General features: G+C 42.3%; 1 pseudogene; it reads right to left on the bottom strand.

The window, feature by feature from the left end:
* Nucleotides 1-1,631: 1,631 nt before the first annotated feature.
* On the bottom strand, nucleotides 1,632-5,490 carry LOC123390402 (annotated as a pseudogene).
* Nucleotides 5,491-16,294: the final 10,804 nt, after the last annotated feature.

The raw sequence follows: 16,294 nt of genomic DNA, 5'->3' as shown, positions 1-16,294 counted from the left end.
CAGCTGGTTTAAAACGTCTGCCTTTCGGCTCAGGTCATGATCCCAGAGCTCTGGGATCAAGCCCTGCACGGGGCTCCCTGCTCCAAGGGAAGCCTGCTTTCTCCCTCTTCCACTCCCCTTGCTTGTGTTCCCTCTCTCGCTGTGTCTTTGTCAAATAAATAAATAAATAAATCTTTAAGAAAGCGGAAGGTGCAATAAACTCGTTTCTTTATTCATAGCCCTCCCTGGAAATGAATTAAATGTTCCATTCTCTTGAGGTAGAGGCTTTGGGATTTAATGTGCACACCTGGCAATAGGAGCTCCTTAAGCTACTCTCCTCTGACATGTGTCCTAACGAGGAAGGCCATTCTTTAAACGATGCCATCCTATAGACTTCTAATGAGAAAAAGATGTGGGTTCATATTTTAAATCTGACATTAGCCTGTGGCTATTCAAAAAAGTCAACAAGAGAGTACCTAAGAAAAGGGAGAAATTTCTAAGCTTTCTAGACACCGGTCCTTTTCCTTCCAACCTCTGTCCCATATCCACATACTGAATTTACACAGACTTTATTTCATTACGTGGTCTTTTCCTGATAGCCTGACACAACACAACAGCAGTCATACAGAAGCCACTGTCCCCCTCAGGCCTCTGCAAACCCTCATCCTAGGAGAACGGCCAGGACTCCACATGGTCTCCTTTAGACCTGACTCTGCCACATACATTCTTATCACACAAAGGCAACTTCTGGTGCGCAGTTTAATCCCTTATGAGTATCAGCTGTTTTACAGTCAGGAAAAAACAAAATGAATATACCCCAAGAGCTCAACCTAGAAAAGCTGTAAAGCTGGGTATATGGCAACAGCAAAATTTTATAATTACAGAAAAACTGTCCTGGTGGGTCACATGGTCACATGGGTCAAGCAGGACTCCCTCTAACAGGCTTTTTTTTGAGTTCTTTTGCATAAATCTGTAAGGTGGGAAGAGGCATCCAAATTATAAACTGAGTTTCTTTGCTGGTGTCTTGAAAAATGTTTACTTGGGAAAAGTTTACTGGGAATAATTTACTAAGGGAAGATACCAGGAGGACCAAGTCTTCATGGGGCTGGCAAAAAATTGCCAAAATACTCTTAAGACACAATTAATAGGACTCAGGGTTGGCTACTCCAGAGTGAAGCTGATGGCCAGCACAGCATGCCTCTCCTTTCCCTTTGGTAACAATATCTTTTCTCAAAAACAGAACAGGGTTGGTATGGAAAGGAGAAGGGGACTAGATGCCATGAGGGATAAAGTGACCAACCCACCCTAGAGCTCTATGACCTCACAAATAATGAATAATGACTTTGATGGTGGCTGTAAGCAGAGACTTAAGAACAGGCCAGCAGTGACAGAGTGACCCCCAATGGCAATCACTGTCACAGCCCACCACTGCTGGTTTGTAACTTTCATGAACCATCAGAAGAGTTACCAGAAACCAGTCCTTGGAGTCTGGATTTTCTTGAACGGGGTTCCAGGCAAGAACACGCTGGCTTTGCAGGCCATGGTAATCTGCTTCATCACAGGAAAGCCCTCGGGGTGAGGGGAGCTGGGCTGTGAACCCCCAATTTGCAACCTTCCTCCTTCTTCCACTCGTCCCTCTTCTCATCCCAGCTTAGCAGACTCAGTAAGTAATTCTCTAGGCAATGAACATTGCCCTCAGTAAGTGTACAGTAGGGTGAGAAGGGCATTCTTAAACACCCAGATTTTCTTGGTCAGCTTGTTTTGTTTAAACACACACAGCAGAACATTCCTGATGAAGGGGAAAAAAAGACTGCGATATCCTTAACTCAAAAAGCTAATAATAATAATAATAACAATAGGAAACTGCACCAAACCAAAGTCAGTAGAACAAAAGAGAAATACTCAGAGACTCAGAGGCTTGTAGAGTAAGACTGAGCACATTAGTTACTCCAGTCACAGTGTCAAGTTAAACCACTATCCCCCTTCCCCACTGTGCACCCCTCGCCCACCCCACCCCCTTCTTCTGCTCTGCCTCTTTGTGCAGCGCTATCCCAAGGTGTGGGGACATACAAGTTCTCCTCAAAGCTTTCTGTCAGCTCAGTACTTCACTCCTGGAATAAATTCCTTGGCATCCGGGTTCAGATTACTTTTGCTCTGAAATAAGAACCAAGAGATAATAAATCCCACTTCAAAAGCTGTTTACTCCCTGCTTTCATTATTACCAGCACCTTCCTCTCAGCCACCAAGAGGGAAAAAAAGCTCCGGCTGCTATTGCCAGGCTGCTCTCAGTGGCTCCTGACGTACTAAGCCTGACCAACCTCATTTTCTCCTTCCTGCTCTAGACTCCTGTTCGCCTCATGATGCTTTCATTAGAGGTCTGGAAGCCTGACTCCAAAAAATAATTTTTCAGTTCACTGGGTACCTTAATGCGATGAGAATCCAAGTTTTCCACCAAAGCAGTTTGGTGACCACAGTCCCTTTATTTCCCACCTCGCTGTATTCTCTTTGGGTTATCTACCCTCTAGTGAATGTCCAAAACCTGAGCAAACCGCAGGGCACAGTCATCTGGAACGTGAGTTCTGTGAGAACTAAGTCACTCACAGAGTTCTGACTTTAAGTAAACACGAAAGGCAGGAAATTGGTTTATCCAGTCTTCTAATTTTAAGTGGAAGATAGCCTCTTAGGAGAATGTTCCTTCCAAAACCGCACCATTCAGAACTATAAATACAGATTTGAGGAACAGTAAAGGAAAGAACAACAGCAAGTGATCATTTGACACCAGACCTCTTCTGTGTTCAAATTCTTATCCTTGATCCCAATTCTACTTTGAAAGGCCCACTGCAGGAAATGAAAGCTGGTGATGCTGCCCCTTTGCAATGTGTGGTGCAAGGTGTCTTCCATGCACCCTCTTATCAAATCCCATGGGATGATGGGTGAAAAACATGGGCCAGAGACTTGCCCAAGTAGGAGGGCCAGAAAGGAAGTCTGTCACTACGAATCCCATATTCTTTTCACTATGTCTCATGTGCAACTACATATGCCTCTTACCCAAATATCTTCAGAATCATGACCATCGCCGACCGACAGTCCATTTAACTGCTGCTGCAACTGTCCCATGGCCTGAGGGCAGGTCCCGTGAGGGAATGAACCACTCTTGGTCTTCTTCATCCAGCATCTCCTGGAAGCAGCGGTCTAAGAAGTCTTGCTCCTGCAGTTCCTCCTCCACCTAGCAAGCAAAGGGCGAGGAGCTCACCACTTACTGTCCTAGTGTGACTCGCCCCTTCCAGTTTCCTACCTCCTTCTTTCAGAGATTATTGGTCTGAGGTTCAGAATGATGTTTGTGTACTAAGAATTAAGACGCTTCAAATGACTGGCTAGAGAAAATACAAGTTTTAAGATTTTTCAACCAAAATTCCATCCACAAAAAGACTAAGGAAATAGAAGAGCAGAAAGTCTAGGCCTTCACAACTCTTCCAACATCTTTGTGTGACACAGACATGTTCCATCCAGATGGCACTTACAGAGAATCATTTTAAAAAGCTTGAGATTCTTTTTCTCAATCTTGTTCAGAAGCCACATTTCTTAAATTTCTCATTTTTTGCAAGTACGAAAAGGCACAGGAATTACAGAACTAGACCACTACCGTGGAGAGTGGAGATTAAATCAAAATCAACTCTCAGCTTCTGGCCCTCTTTTCTTGTAATGAGGCCCCTAAAGGAAAAAAAAAATACTTTCAGAACCTAAGAAAGATATAAAGAACACTTTTTGGCAAACCAGCAGAAAATGATGTCCATCAATGTAGGTATCCTTCCCAAAACAAGGGGAAAAGTATGAATATTTAAACAGCTCTGTATTTCTTAAAGATTGCCCCTAAACTAAAAGCACTATGATCTAGGATATTGTACAACTCTTTGCAGACATCATTAACTCTTCCTAAAGAAAATGGTCCAGGCTGCAGATTAAGTGTGGTTTTAACAGGCCCTCAGCTTCACATGTGGCCATCCCTTTCGTGCAGGCTAGTGGTGGACAGATTCATAGCTCACTAGCACACCACCATCAGAGGGGAAGTCAAGTAAAAATAATCACCCAGGGGCACTCAGGGTCGTTAGAAGAGTCTGCCTTTGGCTCAGGTCATGATCCTAGGGTCCTGGGAGTGAGCCCCGCATTGGGCTCCCTGCTTGTTGGGAAGCCTGCGTCTCCTTCTCCCACTCCCCCTGCTTTGTGTTCCCTCTCCTGCTATGTCTCTCTCTGTCAAGAAAATAAAATAAAATCTAAATAATAATATAATAATCACCCAAACTAGCCCCTATACTTATTCATGAATTCAAAAGTCACCAGTAGCAGAAAGATGTAAAAGTAGTCTTCAACATTACAATTAGCCACACTGATCTCAAGTAAATTAGATAGTTATGAAGTACTTATAGTAACAACCACCACAAAATATTTCCAAGCCATCAGATTTAACATGACTGCTCAAGATTTGCCTTGCCTCTACCCAAGAGCATGACAACGGGCTCCTCCTTATTAAAATCTACCCTGATTCACAGGTACAACCCACAGAAATGGGCTACCTGGGCATAGTGATGTGACTACAAGCATGATCTGTGTGCCAGTCACACAAATTATGACACAGTGGGATTAAGGGGGTGGGGGAGGAGCAGAATTTGCTGGCCACTCTGGCTAAACTTGTTCCACCTTGTTCCCAGAGCACCCAGGCTGTTCAGTGGAAAAGCACATTCCTGTCTCCCTGCTGGGCGATGGCCATGGAACTATTCATCAGTAATGTCCTCCCCTGATGGATGTGAACACTTGGGCATCACTTGGTTAAAGGATCCCTTCTTTGGCCTTTACTCTCCCCTTTTCCCAGTTCCTAGAATTCCAGTTACCCTTCAGTTACTCAGATGATCAATGCCCTGGCTGGGGCAGAGCAACACCATCGAAGAACTATGTGGTCCGCCACATCATTGTCTACCTGGAGTGCCTACCTTGAGCTATTAATGTCACAGAGATGCAGGACAATGGATTACTGCTGATTCTTTGTTCAGACTCTCTAGCCTTTCCCCACCTAATACACTTGTCCATCTCAGACATATATTCTGCCATTCCCCCTGCATTCCCACGTTGGGAACATGGCAGGCTGGCCCATCTGCACACAGCTGCTGTTCCCAGGTTTATACCACATCACCATGGCATGAGATTCTCTTGCAACAATGTGATGGAAAAGATCAGTATCTTCCTCCAAAGTACCCTATTCTGGTGTCTAACCAGCTAAAGGGGCTTCTTGGTCAGCCCAGACCAGGCCTCCATGCATTCTTCAATTATTCGCAAGCCAACAAATCCATTTATTTCATTACAGACAGATGGGTAAAATACAGCTGTTTGAGATACATGGTGTCTTAGCCTTCCACTTCTTTCTTTACCTGTCTGTTGAAATCTTCTTCGTTCTCCATCCACATGTACTCTGCAAAATGGGTTTTCCTTCTCATCGTGCCCATTTAAATCCCTGATCCTCTTTGGATTTTCACATTAGGTGATGTATTTTGCTACACTGGATCCATTCATTATGACAGAACCTAACAGAACCAAAAGAAAGGATCAAGGAAAGGAAAACCTGGAACATCCAGATTCTTCCAGAAGCTTCTGAAGTTCTAAGTCGAAGTTCTAACTATAGATGAACAGAAGCTATTGGTCTGTAACTGTAGAAAACTAACCATATTCTGCCAGTTATCAATTATACAGATGATATAGAGTTAACAGAGTTAACCTCCTCCTCCTCCTCTTCTGTTAACAGAGGGGTTGACAGAGATACAGAGTTAACAGAGTTTACTCTTAAGAGTTTGGTTTAACTCTTAAGAGTTAAAAGAAAAAAACTCAAAAAGTCCAGGCTTAGCCATTCTAGGGGGCAAGTGGGAGGAGGAGATCTTTTGCAAGTTCTATTTTTTGCAGGTTCTAGAACCTAATCAGGGTCACATGGCCCTCCTTAAGGTTGTTAAGGAATATGTAGAGGAAATCCATTCTTTTTTTTTTTTTTAGACTTTTATTTGACATAGAGAGACACAGGAAGAGAGAGAGAGAGAGAGAACACAAGCAGGGGGAGTGGGGCGGAGGGAGAAGCAGGCTTCCTGCAAGCAGGACCCTGAGATCATGACCTGAGCCGCAGGCAGAGGCTTTAACCAACTGAGCCACCCAGGTGCCCTATTAGTATCTTTTTAAAACATTGCCAATCTCCTAAGAGAAAAAATTGTCATATATGGTTTACATTTCCATTTCTGTGATTTTTTACCGAGACTGAATATTTTGAGATATACTTACCTGTCATTTGAGTTCTTATCTTGTCATTTTTTTTCTGGCTGAAGTATTTTGACCATTTTTCTTTTTTTTTTTTTTAATTTTATTTATTTATTTGACAGAGATCACAAGTAGGCAGAGAGGCAGGCAGAGAGAGAGGAGGAAGCAGGCTCCCCACTGAGCATGAGAGCCCTATGCGGGGACTCGATCCCAGGACCCTGAGATCATGACCTGAGCCGAAGGCAGCGGCTTAACCCCACTGAGCCACCCAGGCGCCCTGACCATTTTTCTATCAGGGTATGTATCTTTTCTTTATCTGCTATAAGGATAATTTTTATTTTTCATAAAAGAACTTACAAATTAAAAATACTATATTTGTTTGTGTTTGCTTAATTTTTTTGATGGCAGTTTCTGCTGACCTTATTAATTTCTGGTCTGGCTATCTTATTTGTGAGTGTCCTGCCTATCCATTATCTTTTAAAGTACATATATGCTTTTTAACCCATTGCGTTACACTTGGCTTCCAAATTCACACTGATGTGTTTGCTATCATCTGGAATGTTGTCTTTTTTCTGTCTTGATTTAAATCTTAACCATTCTTCAAAAATCACTGTAGTCTTTACTCACTGCTTTCCTCCTCTATGTTCCTGTACCTGCGAGCTTGGAATTCATACTACTTAACTACTCTGTGTTCATAATTCAAAATAATGAAACTCTGTTTCATAATTCAAAATTGCATAATTTTTCTCTTTCCACTTAGATTTTCGACTTGTGAAAAGCAAGATGGAGGTTTTTATAATCTCAATCTCAATTCCAACTCTTCCTCTCTCCCTCCTTGGGGGGGCATCTTTAAGTTTCTCTTTAACACATTTTTTTTTCCTAACTCATTTCCATCTTGGCAACATTCATGAAAAGTCTTATTCCTCTGCTTCTGGGTATACTAAAAAATTACTGCTTACTCCCCTTTTAAAGTTCTTTCAATTTCCTAACCTGTTTTGAACATTAGAAAATTCAATCTTCTTAAAAGACAAGGTAGAATTGTTGTGATAGGTGAAGAATTAGATGAAAAAACAACTCATTAATATTTCAAAAAGAATTTCATTTATTGACAAAAAACCCCATTTAATTCACTACTGAATTTAAATAGGGATTCCTAGTATTAAAACATACTGGTTTTAACACATTTTAAATAGAGACAAAAGAAAAACAATGATTACTCCAAATACTGCTATAAAATAATAATTCTATAAGCCTAAAGAAGGTAGGAAACCAGTTCTTTAATTTTACCACCTCCATTTGCAACACAACAATGACAGAAGCAAGCCTGCCCTAAATGCCAGGGCAACTGCATGACTAAGTAGGGTATACCTAAGCCCCAGAAAACTCTTAAAGGACCTGACCCGTGCTGGGTAGCAGGTTAAACACAGAATTATATTTCCAAAGACTCATTTGGCAGTTGGTCACAACCAGCATAGCGATTTCTTCCCCATCAGTATGGAAATCACCCAGAGAGAACCAGTATTCAGTTTTCCAAAATATCTGCCTTTGCCTAAAAAATAAATCCTAAGTGCACATGACCATAGGGAAAAGAGAAGGCAGACAAACAAAGCATAGAATAACCCGCCTAATTCCAGAGTGGGGTTGGGAACGCCGAGAGCAAGGCCACAGGATGCTCCCATTCATGAAAAAGAAACGGAAATGTAACCATAATCCCGTGTTAACATGGGGATGTTACCCAATGTTTAATGCAAACACTTGGGAGAAGTTGAAAACATTGAGATATGGGACTGTTAATACCAGAAAAGTGGTTCTCAGCAGGCTATATTCAGTGGTTGATGTGCAGTTTCTACTTATTACCATTCTACCTGTGTTTTCCTACACAATTGGAAAGCTTAGGTTACCCACCCTAAATAGAAGCAATCCAACAACTTCTATTTGGATAATGTTTAACAATTTATTTTTTTAAGATTTTATTTAGTTTGTCAAAGACACAAAGTAAGAGTGAGGTACAAGCAGGGGAAGCAGCAAGCAGAGGGAGAGAAGCAGGCTTCTTGCTGAGCAAGGAGCCCCGATGACAGACTCAAACCCCAGACGCACTGACCTGAGCAGAAGGCAGATGCTGAACTGAGCCCCTTAGGTGTCCCTAGTACTTTTATATCTACACGTCTGACTTCAGGTACATAATCTGTCCAACTTCATTCTAAACAAAACAAAAAAAAACATTAAGCTAGTGCTATATGTAAGACCAAGAGAGGGTACCAGATTCAAGGGTTAAGCAACTTGAGTTGCTGGGTTTGCTCAAGAATAACACTGGTTTGTGGGCCCACTGGGGGACGATGCAACAGGTGTTTATGTGCCCCTAGACTTTAGTAGCGGGGTTCGTGGTGGGTCCCCCCGGGCAATGGGGAGATTTTGCTGGATAGTGGTAACTCCTAAGTAAAGGCATGTGGGGAATGTCTTCCAACTCAGGGAAAACACGAGGTAAGACAGACCACTGTGCATAACTTCCCTGAATTTCCCACCTCAATGAGTTTCATGTAACATTCTCTTCCTGTTCCCAGCTCCTCTCTAGGTTCATCATCCACCACACCCTGCCCTCTAAGTACCCAGCATTTTCCTAACTATCCTATTTTTGACCTTTGACCATTTATTTCACTGTGATCTTCACCCACGTCAAAGTATATTATGTGTCATCCTAGAGTAGTGGGGCCCACAAGAAAATACCCTCAAAGCTTCCCAGAGATGGGAGAAATGCTTGGGTACATAAGTAGGATCACAAATCAGAATGGCTGCCATGTTGTCAGCTATGTTATGGAGAGGCCCATGTGACAAGCCAATTGAATCCTGTTAACAACCATGGGAGTGAGCGCTTAGTTCATCTTTTCCCCAGTCAAGGCTTCAGATGAGACAGCCAAATCCCAAGCTGACAACTTGACTGGAACCTTTCCTAAAAGGCTCTGAGGGGAGAAGCATACCCTGCTAAGCTGCTCCCAGATTCCTGACCCACAAAAAAAGTGTGAGATAATAAATGTTTGCTCTTTTAACCTGCTAAGCTTTGGCAGTAAGTTGTCACATGGCAATAAATATAGGCATTCGATAAAAAATGACAACTAGTTCCGCCTCATATGAACCATCAGTTGTCACTTATTTCCTCTTATTTTTCTAGAGAACAGGTGTGCAGTTTGAAGTAGGTCATTGCTTGAGAAGTTCCTCAAGAATTAAACATCAAAAACAGATGAAAGAGTTTGGGATATCTGGCGTGCCTCTATATTATATTATGAAAATCTGGAGAACTATTTGGAATTTATTCTCCCCCACCTCAGTTTCTCTCTTACTTGGCAAATATCCTGAAAATGAAAAAATAAGACTTGTCATTTGGATTAAGATGGGAAAGCATGTAGCTGACAGAGAGGTCAAATAGAGGTGCTAATGGGCGCCTGGGTGGCTCAGGTGGTTAAGCCGCTGCCTTCGGCTCAGGTCATGATCTCAGGGTCCTGGGATCGACGTCCCGCATCGGCTCTCTGCTCAGCAGGGAGCCTGCTTCCTCCTCTCTCTCTCTCTGCCCTGCCTCTCTGCCTACTGGTGATTTCTCTCTGTCAAATAAATAAATAAAATCTTTAAAAAAAAAAAATAGGGGTGCTAAAGCCTGCTAGGCATTTATTTGATTTAGCACTTTACGGGGGACCAAGGGCTCCTGTTTAAAAATATTGGGCTTGAAAGAGGGGCCTCAGTTCCCAACTATTAAGAACTTTGGGACTTTTAATGGTGCCTAGGACATCTACAATACATGCTTCATTAGTTTAAAAAATTTGAATACCCACAGCTCTTAAATCCAATGTGCTCATACCAGAAACTAGCTATTCTTTGGAACCTGATATTTTTTTCAGAAGCTATAAACCTGGATTGTGCCTATGATAACAGCGTGACTCTGAAAAATACTTGGGGTACTTTTGGCTGAATTATCTAGAAAAAGTCTATTGAGCAATTGCTATAAAAACTAAGCTCTACTATTCTGTTTCCTACAGTTTTGTGAACTTTGTTCAGTCTGGTTAATACCATTTTTAAATTAAATATTGGTGAAGAACCATTTAAAAACGTTATTTTAGTTTAAATATGTGGAAGACTAGATCCCAGTTTGGTCCATTCGCTCAGTTACCTCTTAGCAACTCAGGTCATTAGATGCACTATGCCGATTCAGTAATATCAGGGCCTATTTACCCTTAGACACTGTGGCTTGACCTGGTGCTTTGAACAGCGGTAAATAGGCCTTGCCCGCTGGGGGTATTCACAGTCTGTCAGGAAAGAGACAAATAATTAAGGCTAATTATGACCCCATGTTTATAAAAGCCAAAGTAAATCTAAGAAAATCACTGGGGTGCTGGTGGGAGGGACCTAATCACGTATGAGAGTGGGGGGCTGGTTAGCAAAGGGACTTCACCTGCGCACAACAACACACTTTTTTTGATACCTAAAGAACATAAGTTAGCGAGCAGACTAGGGTGAAGAGGGTGTACGGGCCAAGGGTAAGAACCCCCAAGAGCGGCCACTTGGGGCAGTAAAGATATTTTGAGAAATAAAGCAGCGAAACTCAGCAAGATTCAGGAAAAGCTCTTTACCTCCCCCTCAGTTGGCCTAAATGGACATTGCGAAGAAGAGCCTGTCCAGGGAAGAGGGGCTACTAACAAAGATTCCTCTTTACCCTGAAGAAATTTTTCTGTAGAACGAGGGCGCACCTTTGTTTCAAACGATCTCGGTCTCCCTCATTGTGCTAAAGCGGTCTTCCTCCCTTTGTCTTCTCAGACTCTTACTCAGGATGTCATAAGAAGCTTCAAGTCACCCCACTGTCTTCTGGAATTTTCAGTCTACAGGGATTCCCCAGAGATATGAAACGAAAGTTTAATTTCACCTGTTTAGCTGCACTCATGTGAATTTAATTCGTAGGCCCTCCGACAGAAGAACCTTGGGGGGCGCAAGGAAAGAATTCTTCCTTTCCCCAATGCGAAGGCCAAACCCCTTGTTCCCCGCAAAAGATTTTCAGAGTCAGGAAGGGAACTCTCAGGAAACACAGAAAAGAAGTAGGGGAATGGCATACAGCCTGGAGGTTGACTTGGTCCATGACAGATGGAAACGGGAGGAGAGAGGACGTGCGTTGCTCGCGACAGGATGGAGGCCATCTCACTGCAGGACACATAGCGCTCATGACAGATGTAAAGTTTGAAGTCTGAACTAGCCGCTTACAGCGTTTCCACAAGGGGTTATCCAGCAGCACTAGTGATGGTGATATGATTCATTAAGAGTGGAAGCCGAGCTCTGGCGGCTCTATGGAACAGGATTTGGAGAGACTGACAGTGCTTTATGGAGCGCTAAGGCGATACACCATATGAGAAAAAACTGGGTTGGGTGTCTTGACGGATCTAAGGTAAGGGCAGTACGAGCGCGGAGCCGGAGCATTTGAACTACTGTAGTCGGTGTGGTGGGGATGGAAGTGGGGGAGCACGCGGTGAGGGGAATTGTCTTCCCGGATGAACATGTTGGCCCAGACAAGCCACTAGGAGGGATGGGTAATTGCATTCACTGAGGCGAAGGAATTCTGTGGGAAGGGGCAAATTTTCGTGGGTGGTTGATGCGGAGGGAAGTGGGATATAACCGTGGTAGTTGTGAGGTGTTCTATGGTTGACATGTTAAATTGTAGAGCTGCTGGAAACACGCACCGGGACGAGGTTAAGTAGTGTAGTTCGATATGCGTCACGAAGAGGGAAGGTCTTGCTAAATAACCGGCAATTGGAGTGGTTGGTTGAGGTCAATGATTATAATAAGTCATGGGGTTAGAAGCCTATTGACGTCGAGAGAACGGGCCAGAAGTGAGCTGAGCCGAGAATCCAAGACCCAGATCTGATGGGATATGAACAGTTCAAAGAAGTCAGATCGAGAAGGAGGACAATACCAGAAAAGGGAAAGTAAGAAGCGTTAAAGCGTTAAGACGGAAACGCGAGAAGAAGAGTAATCGCGTCTAAGGAATCAAAAGGAAGAAAGAGCGCCATATAGTGGAGTTGAATGGTAGGCTCTCCCGAAAGATATGTCCACATCCTAATTAGAGAGCACCTTTGGAGGGCCACCTTAGTTGGCAATAGGGTCTTTGTAGATGTGACTAACTAAAGAACCCTGCGATAAGTACCTCAGCTGGCTAATCCCCGTAGGCTTAAAATCCCGATTGACAAGGGTTCGTAAAGGGAAAGCAGAGTAAGAGAAGGAGGATAGGCAACAATAATGAACATGAGATGGAGATTGGAAGTGCGGGTGGCCAACAAGTTAAGGAGTGCCTACAGCCACCAGAAGCTAAAGAGGCAAAGAACAGATTGGTCCCTCTCCTAAAGTCCCCGCTCCAGTGGGAGTACAGGGCTGACTGACCAGCCTGGATTTTTTTACTTCTGCCCTCCAAGAGATGAACTGCAAAGACATTTCATTTATGTTGGTTTAAAACTACCACCATTTGTTGGTAATTTGTTGAAACAACCATAGGAAACTAATAAATCCAAAATAAGCCAGTACTGTGAGTGGTTTTGAATGGCGTTCACTATTAGGTCCATAGGAACGGTGAGGAACATCCATATAATTGAGGGACACCCTGGAATTCTCTGATGACCAATGAGAGCAGTTTCCATGACAAATAAGGAAAAAAAACAAAAGGAGAGGCGTGTGAGTTGTATGTGACAGGAAGTATTTGATAACTCCTTCAAGGAGTCTGAGCTGCTGAGGAAGGGGAAGAGGAATGGGCAGAAAACTAGGGGGATGAGAGATCCCTGGAAACTATTTTCAATGACTGGGGAGTCTAGAGTTGTTTTAAATGTTCATAGAAATGGTTGAGTGGAGAAGGAGACGCTACAGTAAACTGGAGAAAAGGAAGGAACGACTTGATTGTGTAGGCCAGGAAGGGAGACTTAACTCTTTCATTTTTTTGAATAGTCAATACATTCCATGATTGTCAAAATCTAAAATGCGCCAGGGGATTCTTAATTAGTAATCAGTATAGTTGCAATATGGAGCAGAAAGATCGAGCTGAGCAGAAGAAGAGCATCAGGAGCAAGTGATTTTAATCCATCACAATGGCATATGAAACATCCTTCCTCCACTGGCAGGATATTTTACCTACTTCCCCTGGTGGCAAGAATGCTTAGGCCTTGTGGGGGAGGAAAAAAAAAAAAAAAAAAAATTTTTTTACCTATCAAGGGCTCTTCTAACTGGTCTAAGAATCAAAAAAACTGACATGATACAGATTAAGCAGGAGAATAATAAAAAAGTTTACACATCTTACAAAATACACCTCTCCTTGTAGATATGAAGAGACCCAGGAAAACCTTAGACTCACCTCACTGAAATGGCTAAAGGCAATCACCTTAAAGACCACCTCCAGCTAAAGACCAAAGAAAATGTTGGCTTGGTCAGGCAGGGGAAGTCAGTTATGGAAATCTACACGAAAAAAGCACAGTACGTACAGGGATAAGGTTGTTATACAGATTTAAGTCTGCCTTAAGATTTAAGAATTAGTCATCCCTTCTTTCATTTAATAACAGATTCCTAAAGATTTTAGAGTTATCCCCCCTTTTCTTCCTGGGTACTGAGGTGAGGAGACTACAACAAATAGAGATTTCCCTTATAAAAAGTCAATTGTCTCTACTCAGTTTTCAGAGCTTCTGTTGTGGATCTGCAATTCTTAAAAACTATAAACAGCTTGAAATAAACTAAGATGCCCCCCCCCCCATAAGGGCTTCTTGGGCAAACTCTTGGGGTGACTAAACTTGCTCCCTTTGCATCCCCCAAGTATAAGTTCTCCCTACTGGCACAGTGGATGGATAAACCTACAAAACACTCCAAGGCTTCTGGTGTTTCCTCTTCTTCTAGATTTTGGTGCAGGGTTGAGTAAATATGTGAGTGTTGTGCTATTTTATTTTCGTAAGATACATAAGCAGTAGCGTCTAACGAAATAGTTTCATAAAGCCTTTTAACGTCACTTCACGGTTTTAGAACATATTTTTGAATACCCATGTCATACTTCGCACTCTAAAATAATTTCTCTATTTTCCTTGTTCAACAAAGCCTTCTTTTACTAGTACTAAACTAAGTAATAAACCCCATCAGCTTTTCCTTTCTTCTTCTGCCATTATTTGGTGGACGATCCAGGGTGGGAAAGAAAGCAGGATGAGTAGTTCAGACTTTTGTGGTGGGGGAGTGAGGTGGGAAGAAAAGAACATGGGAGAATATGTGGAATCTGTACATGGTGGTTAAAAAACGGGTTCCAAAGTCAACCTCTAATTAGAATGAGCTTCTGTGTCCCTTCTATTTCCATTTCATTGTTTCTTGGAGAAGCTGCACATACTTTAACAAAAAAATAAGTAGTCACCAACACCCAGTTGCTAAACTTTCCTATGCTGACCTCAATACATAAATGCTCCAAATAGTTATCGTCCCCTGGATGCAAGAAAAGGGGGCTCTTACACAATTAGAATGTCAATGGTGCCTGGTTAAGCATGCAGAAAAAGCTTAACTTGTAATTAGAAGCTGAAAGATGCTTTCAAACAGCTTATTTATTAGCATTACTCCAACAGGATTAAGAATGCAGTCAGAAAATATCCAGAAGGCATATTCTTATTCAGTAGTTTCTCAATCTCTATTTCTTTTTCAGTATTCTCAAGTTCGTCTAGAATTCAGTAGTTCTAAGAACTAACTGAATCTTCTATCCAGTAGTTCTCAATCTTTAGTCTAAACATTAGATGCACCTGGAAGCTTTCCTGCATCATACCTTTCAGACATTACAAGGTTATTAGGTCCAACCAACACCCCAACATTTGGTATTTTTTGCCTGGTTAACTGGCCATTAGTGTTATTACAAGTAGAGAGACTAAAGACCTAAGAATAATTCCCCCCCTCTAATAAAGTTGCAAATTCTATATGGGAAATAATCCAAAGCCCAACTTACCCTAATTCCGTATCAGTCAGCAAGCTCCCCTCCCAAATTAGTGGAAATGCCTACTTCAAAAAAACAAAGAGCCCAAAAACAACAGTCAAGTGAAGTTCATTTCTCGGGAGAAGACCCTTTTTTATTTTCACCCAATTTTAACGACCAAGCATTTCCCTACTCAATTAATTGGCCATAATTATTCATTTAGTTACATTGTGTAAAGTCTGGCACCTAGTACATATGGACCCACTACACTTCTAGAGAAACAATGCCTCATGCAAAGGAGGCCTGTGATAGCCTACTATCCTTACTGGAAATGTACGAAACAGAGATAAAAACATGCACTCCATAAAACATTTACAACTCACTTCTAAGGTAGAAGTCAACAGACTTGCCTACCTACTTGCCTACATCAGTGGTAAGCGCTCTTGCACCCCAGAGGAGGGCAAGCCCTCAAGTTCTTATTCTTCCCCAGGGTAAAGGCCATCAATTTTCGTTCCCAGGAATAACATCACATGGTGGTCATCACAGGGACCCCGGACTTATTCTACCATATCCAGCTCCAGATCTCCATCATATCCATATATATATCCAGATATATCCATATATATCCAGATAGCCATATATTCCAGATGCTACTTAATAGCGGAAGGAAAACAATGAAAACTGAAAGTCTTTAGCAGATTATGCTAATGTGAAAAACAGTAGTTAGGGGCAAATTATTCACATATGAAAATAGGTGTTGTAACTTTTCCACAATCAACAAAAAATACAGGACCCTCTGAATGTCTTAGACTAATAATTCTGATGCCCCTGGTATACGGGGCGCGGCTGGACCCCGTTTGAGTGCACTTTTCCAGTAATACAGAATTAATGCCCACTGTAGAAAAGCCATCGGAATACAATCTCTGCGCTGCCAATCTCTGCCCCCATGGCGTTCTTTGTTACATCCACCATTTCAACATTTGGATTATACCTATCCTTGAGTAGTGATTATTATATCATTTTGTTTTGAGACCAATCTCTTTATAACCTCAGAAGTTCTGTGAGGGCAAGAATCCAAGTCTTTAC

The sequence above is a fragment of the Mustela putorius genome, unplaced genomic scaffold, assembly GCF_011764305.1.
Source record: "Mustela putorius furo isolate JIRA1106 unplaced genomic scaffold, ASM1176430v1.1 tig00537343_pilon_pilon_pilon, whole genome shotgun sequence".
NCBI lineage: Eukaryota > Metazoa > Chordata > Mammalia > Carnivora > Mustelidae > Mustela > Mustela putorius.
This window is presented reverse-complemented; position numbering and strand designations above follow the sequence as displayed.